The sequence below is a fragment of the Phalangium opilio genome, unplaced genomic scaffold, assembly GCF_054372755.1.
Source record: "Phalangium opilio isolate 3A_F unplaced genomic scaffold, DU_Popi_V2 ptg000061l_1, whole genome shotgun sequence".
Classification (NCBI taxonomy): domain Eukaryota; kingdom Metazoa; phylum Arthropoda; class Arachnida; order Opiliones; family Phalangiidae; genus Phalangium; species Phalangium opilio.
Genome location: NW_028324178.1, coordinates 8,832,185 through 8,842,944, shown reverse-complemented (window position 1 = coordinate 8,842,944; position 10,760 = coordinate 8,832,185). Strand labels below are relative to the sequence as shown.

The following is a 10,760-nucleotide window of genomic DNA, read 5'->3' as shown; positions in this document are numbered from 1 at the left end:
TTTTAATCTACTGACCCTTTCCAGTGTTTTATTTATAACCTCTCAATATTCAAAGAAAAATAATTAATACGGTTATAATAAAGTATTGTTATTACCGTGGCTGTCGCAATAATTCGAGGCATTGGGACACTGCTCTACCGTACGAAATAATCCATCTTTTACATAGGTTAAATATGGTTTTATGTTTGGGGAATGCCGGAATGAAATGAATATAATATCGGGGCTACAGTTTTTCGTATTATTGTAACAGTTTTTGTAACAACATTTCTTATAGGAAACCATTATTAGGCTTACAAATTATTAAAAATTGTAAATTAACCGTAGACAAAGCTACAGTAACCACGCTGAATGCTGATCTCTAGTGTGTAATGTTAGCCTTTCTCTAACCGTATTTTCGGGTTTACCCTTTTTGAATTTCCCTCTCAAAGGATCACGTGACGTCTTACTCCTCGGCTGTGCGCCGAGGTAGATGCGCGTAAGAGCCAGGGTGCCCGGCCGTTATAAAGTACCTTCCCTTTTCTATCTCTGACTCTCTTTTGGATAATGTGCTCCCTGGTGATATAGGGGGACAAAGTGCAGAACATTGAGGGTATATATATGGGGACACAGTGCAGAATATTGAGCGTGTTAAGGCCGAGTTAGACTAGTGCATAAAGAGGTAAAAATATTGATTTTTATCGCTGCTATATTTGTAGAGTTTTGAGAAATAATGATGAAATGTATATTGTATAATAATGTTTAATAGGGAAACTCACATTTAATTTCCATAAAAATGCTATTTTATATGGTTTCAAACCTGCGAATGAGCTTGTTAAAAAAAATAGATTAGAATTCTTAGATTTCAGAACTATTTATTAAAAAAATGTTTAAAAATAATTCAGAATATTTTTTGTTTATTTTCCACTATTTCCGTTGAAATTTTAGAGCTTGTTATTCGTTTGGACATATTCTTGATACTTAAAAAATAATCTGTCATGGATAACCGAGTTTTAATGAAAGTCGTGTTGTTAATGGTAAGTACTCTTTCATATATCACACTACATTTTAAAATTTCGCCTTTTATAGCGACAACGCTTTTAAATATTTCTTAATTCTCATGAACCAGATTGACCAAGGCAAAATTATGCTTGGTATTTGCAGGGTTGGCAAGAACCACCTAGACGAGTTTTCACTATCGAGAAAAGAAGCCAGAGTTGAAACCTTTATTTTTAATGAGACTAAAGTTTAGGCTGATCTATTTTTTTTGGAAATAGCTGTATTTTTGCAAACCCTGGGTATTTAAAGTTTCTTAGCATTTTACTGCCCAGTTAGATTTTTCTACGCGATAGCGCCTTCCTTGATAATAGGAATGACAAGTGCAAAGTGTCCTTGCCATATGCACTATGTTATAAAGCCCGGATATTTTGGCAAAAATTCCACAAGTCTCATAGTTACAATATTTATGCTTGTTCGACTTCTATTGAGTTCTAGAATGTTGCCAAACTAAATATTTTTCGGCTGCGCCATTTTCGGCCAAGTTAGCCTCCTGGTAGGTTTAAGTGGGTTTTGACGTTAGTAATGTGTAAAGAGATTCATTTTTATGGTATGTTAAAAGTTCCATGCTTAAGGGTATTATCCCATTGGACCGAATCCCATTCGACCGAAACCGCTTTTTGTTTTTTTATGGAGAATATATTTAAATTTCCAGCCCAATGGCGGGTTTCTGCTGAATGGGAATTTATTTGAAAGAATTAGTTAGTTAAATGTCTGTGAGGATTTCGAATCTTCGCAGCAGCATGGTAAAATATCAGGCTTTTAATTCAGAGGCTCGGGTTCAAACCCAGAGAAGGAAATTGTAAGTTAAGTTAGGTTAGGTTAGGTTAGGTTAATAATATTTTATAAATCATTTAACTATTCTACGCCTTTTCTAAAATATTTATGTTTAGCTTCATTGACTTCTCTAATAATATGCCTTTTCCAAAACATTACTGTTATGTTTGGTTAGGTTTGGTTTGGTTAAGTTAGGTTAGTAATATTTTATAAATCATTTAACAATGTTACGCCTTTTCCAAAATATTGATGTTTTATACCTTCATTGACTTCTCAAATAATATGCCTTTTTCAAAACTTTACTGTTATGTTAGGTTAGGTTTGGGTTCGTTATGTTAGGTTAGTAATATTTTACAAATCATTTTACTATGGTACGCCTTTTCCAAAATGTTCATGTTTAGCTTCATTGACTTCTCAAATAATATGCCTTTTCCAAAACATTACTGTTATGTTAGGTTAGGTTAGGTTAGGTTAGGTTAGGCTAGGTTAGGTTTGGTTAGGTTAGGTTAGGTTAGGTTAGGTTTGGGTAGGTTTAGGTTTGGTTTGGTCAGGTTAGGTTAGATTTGGTTTGGTCAGGTTTGGTTAGGTTAGGTTAGGTTTAGGTTAGGTTAGGTTAGGTTAGGTTAGGTTTGGTTAGGTTAGGTTTTGTTAGGTTTGCTTTGGTTTGGTTTGGTTTGCTTTGCTTTGGTTTAGGTTTAGTTAGGTTTGGTTAGGTTTAGGTTTGGTTTGGTCAGGTTTCGTTAGGTTTAGGTTTGGTTTGGTCAGGTTTGGTTAGGTTAGGTTAGGTTTGGTTTGCTTTGGTTAGGTTTGGTTAGGTTAGGTTAGGTTTGGTTAGGTTTGGTTAGGTTAGGTTAGGTTAGGTTAGGTTATGTTACTTCTATTATTCGAACCTTACAGGAGGGATTTCTACAATTATAGTAACTAGTTTTATCCTTTTTCTTATTCAATTGAAACAAGTAGCCATTATTAATGTAAAGAAAGCCGCCTTTATTAGCAATTCTCTCCGTTATCAATCACTCTTAAAGTTAAATTTTGCATTTCAAACATCAATAATATATATACAACGAAAACTGTAGGGTAAAAAAAGCCTTAAAAAGTGAAAACGTTTGCTTTTTAAATTTTGTTATATATTATCCCAAAACCGCACATTTGGGCTGTTTTCGGTTGAATGGGAAACGCGTTCGGTCGATTGGGATTCGGTCGAATGGGACACAAGCTTATTAAGTATCACATAACATTGGATATACCGAGAAAAAACTATCGGAAATTAAGCAAAATGGGTCATTTTTGATCAATGATTACTCTTATAAGCGCGAGTTAATTGCGACGCGCTTTCCTTTAAAATGAAGTTCAAATTTCATACTACAGAAATACCTGGAAGGATATTTGCGGTTCTTGCTGGTCTTTTAACAGTTGGTGTCCCAATGTCTTTAAAAAAAATGGAACGAAATCTGCAAAACGGTAAACGACTCACATAAAACCATACAGGACCTTTATGCCAACAATAAGGGCAACACTAAAATTCATCATGAAACAGAATATGTTTATCAAACTTTTAATACCTGTTAGTATGATAACACCGGATATTCCCGGAACATAAAACAGAAGATATATGCTTACTGCCGAATATCGATTGTTTTCAGTTTGGCCACCGAGTGAAGAACAGATATGAAGTAACTGGGAGGCTATTCTCTAAAAATCGAAAATCATTCGGATCACTCCGAATCCTTCTGATTCGGATCGGGCTCATTCGGAATGGACCGAACAAACCGTATTCTCTAACCCCAATCCCTATCGTCATTCGGATACTTCGAAAATTTTCTCTCAATCCAAATGGACGTCACTTCCTCTTAAGCCACGTGGTACTTTTTGACGCCCACTTTTTCTTTATTGGACAATTTTATTTGGCGCGCTTTCAAATTGAAGGGATGGAAACTTTCGTTTTTCCCAAGGAGTGGAAGTTTTGGGAAATGGTCTTTGTATTGGGAACACATTCAATACAAAGCAAATTTCGATTTCTTTTCTTAAGATTGAAACAAGTGCTTTTTTTCCTTTTTTATTTATTTTTGATAAAAAATTATTTATTCCTAAATTGCTTCATAATATTCTTTTAAAATGGTATTAAAGAACACGCTAAACAACAGTTAATATACGTCGAATTTTGAATGAAACTTAGCGCAAGTTTTAGTAGGGTTAAATATGAGGCAATGAGAACCTAGAATAACAACGTTAATTAATCGCAAATTATAATCCAATTGTGTGGATCTCGTGAGATTATGATAAATTCATTAATGTAGATCATTCGCCCTCCATCAATGGTTACACACCTACCAAAATTTAATAATTTAAATAGATGCTAAACGAAATAACCAAATTTAATCTCGCAATTATTAATAATTGATGCAATTGGTCAAAAATAGGTGGCTCTAACTTACAAGCCCCGGTAGAAAAAACATTAAAATGAACAATTAAATCTGTGTTAAGTAATTGGATCTCGCGAAATTATCCCTTAAATATAGGATAAATTCAACGACGTTTTTTTACCTTTAAATCTACCAAAAAGCCGTCGATCTACCTTGTAGATTTCGCCAAGGCCTAAAGCCATTTCCCGCTTTAACCTAAAATTTTGCCCACGCTTGATTTTAAGTCTCGAAAAACCCTTTGAACTCGTAAATCGCGACGGGCAATGCGATTACCATGTTCAAATCGCAAACGATGAAGCTTGAGTTGAAAAAACAAAGCAGCCATACTAAATAAAATATGAACCGCAGCCAAAACTTCGGCGAAAGTTCCGCGAATCTAAGATTGATGGAGGGAGGAGAGGCGGTAAAAACTCCGAATGCCTGATTCGGCCGTCTCTTACGGCCGCCGAATGATTCGGAGAGGTTATCACCGTATGATTAGGATAAGGTGCTTACAGAATACGTTTTATTTTCATTCGGAGAAATTGACTCCGAATGAAAATATTCGGATCGAAATACCTCCAAAAGGACCTTAGAGAATAGCCTCCCTGATTACGAGTAAACTGTTATAGTCTTATCATACCAAAATGTACTATAAATTTAATAAACAAACATATTCCGTTTCATCTTGAATTTTATGTTTCCCTTATTGTTGGCATAAAGGTGTTTTATGTTTTTAAATGAGCCGTTTACCGTTTTGCATATTTCGTTCCATTTTTAATTTAGACATTGTGACACCAACTATTAAAAGACCAGCAAAAAACCGCAAGTATCCTTTCAGGTATTTCTATAGCGTGACATTCTCACTACATTTAAAGAAAAGCGCGTCGAAATTCACTCGCGCTTTTAAGAGTAATCAATGATCAAAAATGACCCATTTTGCGGAATTTTCGAATGTTTTTTCGCCCTATCTCTAATGTTAAGTGATATTTACTAATGGACCTTTTAACATAACAGAGAAATGAAGCTCTTTACTTATAAAGAAAGTTCATGCTTCTTACCATTACAAACGTCAAAACTCAATTAAACCTACTAGGTAGGATAAATTGTCCACAATATGGCACACCCGAAAACTATTTAGTGTGGCATCATCCTAGAACTCAGTGGAAGTCAAACAGGGCTAAATAATGTCACTATGAGCCTTGTGTAATTTTTGCCGAAATATCGGTCCTTTATAACATAGTGCATATGCGTTGACGTTTTTCGACATCAATCTTTCACTTATTAAAAGGGGACTTGTCCACTTCGAAATGCTTTCAAAAATTTACTATCAATTGTTTTCCGCATTTGTTTCCTTAGAAGCATTACAGCAACAGAACGAGAACATTTGCTTATGAAAAGTTCACCCGTGAAGATACTTTTATCAACGAATTCATTTTATATCCGACTGGAAAGTAAGTGTTTCTGGCGTTTAAAGTAATATTTTTAAAGTGAGACCTTAATTTTAATTCAAATTTAATAAAAGGGTAAATATATCGTACATTCCCGTCGTCATAAGGAACTTCGAACAGGCAATGTTTTGGTTTATGATACATTTGAAGGAAATTATATTAATTTTATATGTCACTATAGACCGGTGATTTCTACTTGGGTCCCTTTGCTCTTCAAGTTTATGATATCCTTCGGGCTGAGTATAACCGAACTTACACACACCCATATTTTCACTCCGAACATAACATCCTGTCTTACTTCGGGGAAGACGAATACCAAATATCATTGACCGGAATTTTTGATATCTTTCGACCTTTGGTGTATCTCTTCTCTATTTCTTAATTGCCCACTAGTCACCAGCAAGCAGGGTCGGGTTTTCCCGTCAAAAACTAGGTTAGTGGGACACTACAAAAAAATGGGCTTCACCGGTCTAAACCAATTACGGCCTGAAAATCTTTCAAAGTTCATTTACCACAAAGGCATATGGCATCCTAAATCCAAGGCTTGTCCTATTGAGAGTTCATTTAAAATTAAAATTAATTTATAGAAGTTTAATTTAAATATTAATTGAAAAAATATATTCTACGCGGCTCGCATCTTACTTCTTTAAAGTAGCGATACATTTTTCCAAAAAAAAGTAAAACTAAAAAAATGTACCAAAACTAATTGTCTAAAACAATAAAACGCGCCTTACCCTTCTTTATGAAAGGAATAGTTTAATATTAGTTCGAAACTTCGAAAACTGGGGAGAATTGGTTTTTCCCAGGACCCTTTTAACCGGTTTTAATCTTGGTTAAAACTGGCCCTAGGGAAAATCTGCCAACCCTGCCTGCAAGTGGATGTTAAAGTCAATATAACAGAACTTGGCATTTTACCCAAAAACAGGCAGAAGCTAACCTTTTAAAAATTTTAACTGATGTATTGACTTTTTCAGGTATGGATTTTTATCAATATGTTTCTTATTTTGTTCAATTTAAAACTTTTGTTCGCGATTTGCAAACGATTGGTGCCCCGATTGGTTTCTTTAAGTGACTGTGATTTATTTATTAACAAATACGATAGTGCCCAAAAGATTCTGTGGGTCACCTACCTCGTCGGTTGTTTCCTTTTGGTTGAAGCCTTCAAGGCCAGCATGTCGACCAAATTGACGGTGCAGGTGGATCGAAACATAAATCACATGAACGATATCTTCAAATACCCTAAAACGCGCATGGTTTTTCAACAGAACAATGCATTAGTTGACTTTCTTAAGGTAAATAGTTGTTTCAAGTTTAGTGAGTTTTAATTCCTCGGTTTGAAAAAAAATAACTTATCATAACCCTAAAACTGGAAAGTCCGTAACCTAGGTAGAATGTAGGGTATTTTTTTCTTCGTTAATTACTCACACCGTGGTACAGATCTGGCGATGCGGGTTAAGACACATTTGCTCTTGTCCGAACATAGCATAGACCGATCCGAATGAAAACCCTAACTTAAAGTTCATTTTGTCATTGTTGTCTATTAAGCTCAAACTAAATTCCCTCTTCTACAGGCCAACCGTCAAGATATTTTTCAAGAGTTCCAGAGAAGATTGAAGACTTTCCCGAGGAAGACGGGAGAAGACGAGGATTTCGTCTTCAACAACGGAAACGCAGTTTACTTTGGTAGTCTTAGTCATTTGGAGTTTTTCTGTCATTATGGTTACACCCAGAACAAGTCATTACATTACGGAAAAGATCCTTTCTTATCGACCTATAAGATTTTTGAAATGTCAAATAAGGCATAGCCTATTATCCAAAACGTCATAAACATGAGGTAACTTATTCCAGAAATTGTGCACTTTAGTCTCTTTGGGCACAAATTTCCCCAAAAATGTTTCAACTACTCAAGCCGAGATAAAAATTTACAAACCTTGCGAACAATTTGCATGGTCTTGAAGATAATTCCCAGCCGCCTCACGTTTTAAAGCAGCCATCCTAGTCACCCTTGGATTGCTATTTCAGCTTAATGCCTAGTCCCCGAGGCATCAGTAGCGTGGGTCTCGAAACTGGGAGGGCTTAAGCTCTCCCTAAAGTATTGTGTTTCCAATTTTTCAAAACACACCACTTTTATCATGACACCCTCTTGTCTATAAGGCGAATATTAGAGTAATAAAATAAGGAAAAGTAATTAAGGACTGAACGCATGTTTTATCACAAAAGCTTTCGAATCACACAAATTAATTTTATTAGTCTGAAAATGTTTAAATATAACTTGACATTGACTATATTAGGGATGCACCGATATATCGACCGATTTATCGGCCTATGTTTTTTATATCGGTATCGGCCAATACCGGCTTCATGTAAACCGATATTTCCGGGAAAAAATTTACGAGAAATAAAGTACTCAATGAATACTAATTGATACACATCAAAAACATTTATGCCCACAATTTAACATTTGCCTTTAAAAATGCAAGGTTTTCCACAATCTCAGTTCTATGCCGTTGTTTACGACTATGAGAAAGTAATTTCCCTAGTTTGCCATACCTCCCGTAGACAATCGAAGTCGACACTGACGCTCTCTAATGTGTTTGGTGTCACTAATTTAGATTTTGAACTTTTCACTTATGGTCCAAAAGTCTGCTTATAAGGCTACTTCATGCTGAACAAGGAAAGGAGCTGCATTTTTATTAAAACCAAGCAAGGATTTAAGTTAGAGCACACCATTTTTAAGGAAGGGGGTTAAGGCTAAAATATGTATTGGTACCACATTAAACGAAAGAGATGTGACACGTGTCTCTAATAAAACAAAGTAAAATCGTAAATGGTCCTAAATAATGCTGATTCTACTCTTGGAAACGATATACATGGGGAAATATTATTTTTTATGGGCCGATAATATCGGCCGATATATCGGCTGGACCCATATCGGTGCATCCCTAGACTGTATCAGGACTATAGACTAAATTCGAGTGTGACTAGTGGGCGTGCTTAATTGAAGTGGGGGGGGGGCGTTAATGGCATAATTTCAATTATTCCATTCGGAGATCCTAGGTACTTTAGTGGGTAGAGGACGGGGAGATGTTATTTTTTAGACCTTGCTTCGGAAGGCAGGCGATTGAGACGAAAGGGGGAAGATGTTGCCATCAGTGCTTGGGACGGTGTAGGGTTGCTATACTATAGACAAATCATGAAAATAGACTGTTACGACTGTACACATACGCTCTAGATGATATAAATATGATATAGTGTTTCTATGTGTATTTCACTTTCATATAGTAAAAACTTCAATTCACCCCAACTGAATAATTAGGAGAGGCTTTAGGTAAATGTAAGGGAGCGCTTTTAAGAAATTTTAGGAAGGGCCTCAGAGAATTTTCAGGGGGCTCAAGCGCCTCCAAAAAACCCCTGGCGAAGCCACTGCGAGGCATTCTGGGTCTAAATTAATCAAATGTCTGTCTTTCTTGAAGTTCAGTTTTATTTTATATTTATAGAATTCAACACTTTTGGGAAACTGGACATCGTATCCGAGCGAACAAGATATCCTGCACGAAATATCTAATAGGACAGAAAAGTACGGAATTTTCGAAGATGACCTTTCAAGACATTAGCGTCGTATTTATAGTATTCGCGGCGTCAAAAATACTGTCCATCTTGTCTTTGGTCAGCAATATCTGGTGTGTTAAGAAGAACACAAGGGTTTGGCCACCTGTCAGAAGAATTAGACTTAATAATTTTTTCGACTAAATGAAGGTAAATTAGCGATTAAAATTTTTGAAATTTAGATTACAGTTTTTCCGGAAAATAATGGTAAATTATTTATTCACCTGTTTGTAGTCAATTAAACCACGTACAGTTTTGTGCAACTAATAAGAATTGTCTTTCTAGTAATAATTATTGTCTTTCTAATTCTACAGGGCCGGTAGGCCCTTGTAGATATGACTTGATACCGTTTTGTAACGTTAAAGAAAAATTCACATGCTTTTGCTAAATTTCCTATGGAGATTAACATGGGGTTTTTCGTGATTTTTCCCCCACCGCTAACTTAAAAACTACAGCGAAGTTACTTTTCGGAATTATCTTAAATTAACAATTAAGTATTCAGGGTGTGCTATCAGCCAGTTTGATCAAAACAATTATGTTAATTTTAGTTAATTACAGAAGTACGGCTTTGACCATCGTGATTGGACATAATAATTAGCTAGATCTCTTGGAAAACTCTGTATTACTACGTATCTGTAGTGCGGTAGTTATTACGTCCGCTTCACACGCGGAAGGTCCCAGGTTCGAGCAGTGGTAGATACATGTATTGACCATTGTGATTGGACATAAGAATTAGCTAGATCTCTTGGAAAACTCAGTGCTACCACGAATCTATGGTGCAGTGGTTATCTCGTCCGGTTAACACGCGGAAGGTCCCAGGTTCGAGCCCAGGTAGATACACGTTTTAACCATCGTGATTAATTAGCCAGATCTCTTGAAAAACTCAGTATAATCACGTATCTATGGTGTAGTGGTTATCACGTCCGCTTCACACGCGGAAAGTCCCAGGTTCGAGCCCAGGTAGATACACGTTTTAACCATCGTGATTAATTAGCTAGATCTCTTGGAAAACTTAGACTTACCACGTGTCTGTGGTGCAGTGGCTATTATAATTATTTAACAATTATTTCACTTCACTTGGTTTAATAATCTGACATAGGTAGCGTACTTTTTCCCCACTTTTATAACCATTAAACTAAGTAATATTAGAAGGTCAACAGATTGTCTAAAAAAGATGTTAAAAGCCACTGTAAATAGTGCATAAATGCCTAATATTTCCTTAATACTTGAAAATGATATTAGTAAATGTCGTGAATTGATCATAGAAATGGGGTTAAAGTACACCCTAAATGATGTCTTTTTTTGGCCCGGGAAAAAACAGCATATATTGTGTTTGAATGCACCATTATATTTTAGAGTGCAAATGTATGACGGCAAAGCAAACATAATTATTCTGAGAGAGCGGTAGCTCTCTTAGATAAGACTTCATACTGCTCTTAATGTATAAGGAAGGTTTTTTGTTTGGATGTAGTTTTTTTTTGTATTGCATTAA

General features: G+C 35.7%; 1 non-coding gene across 1 annotated transcript; it reads left to right on the top strand.

The window, feature by feature from the left end:
- Nucleotides 1-10,164: 10,164 nt before the first annotated feature.
- Nucleotides 10,165-10,237, top strand: TRNAV-CAC (transfer RNA valine (anticodon CAC)). Its single transcript has one exon. It is a non-coding gene; the product is annotated as a tRNA-Val (tRNA).
- The last annotated feature ends 523 nt before the right edge of the window (nt 10,238-10,760 follow it).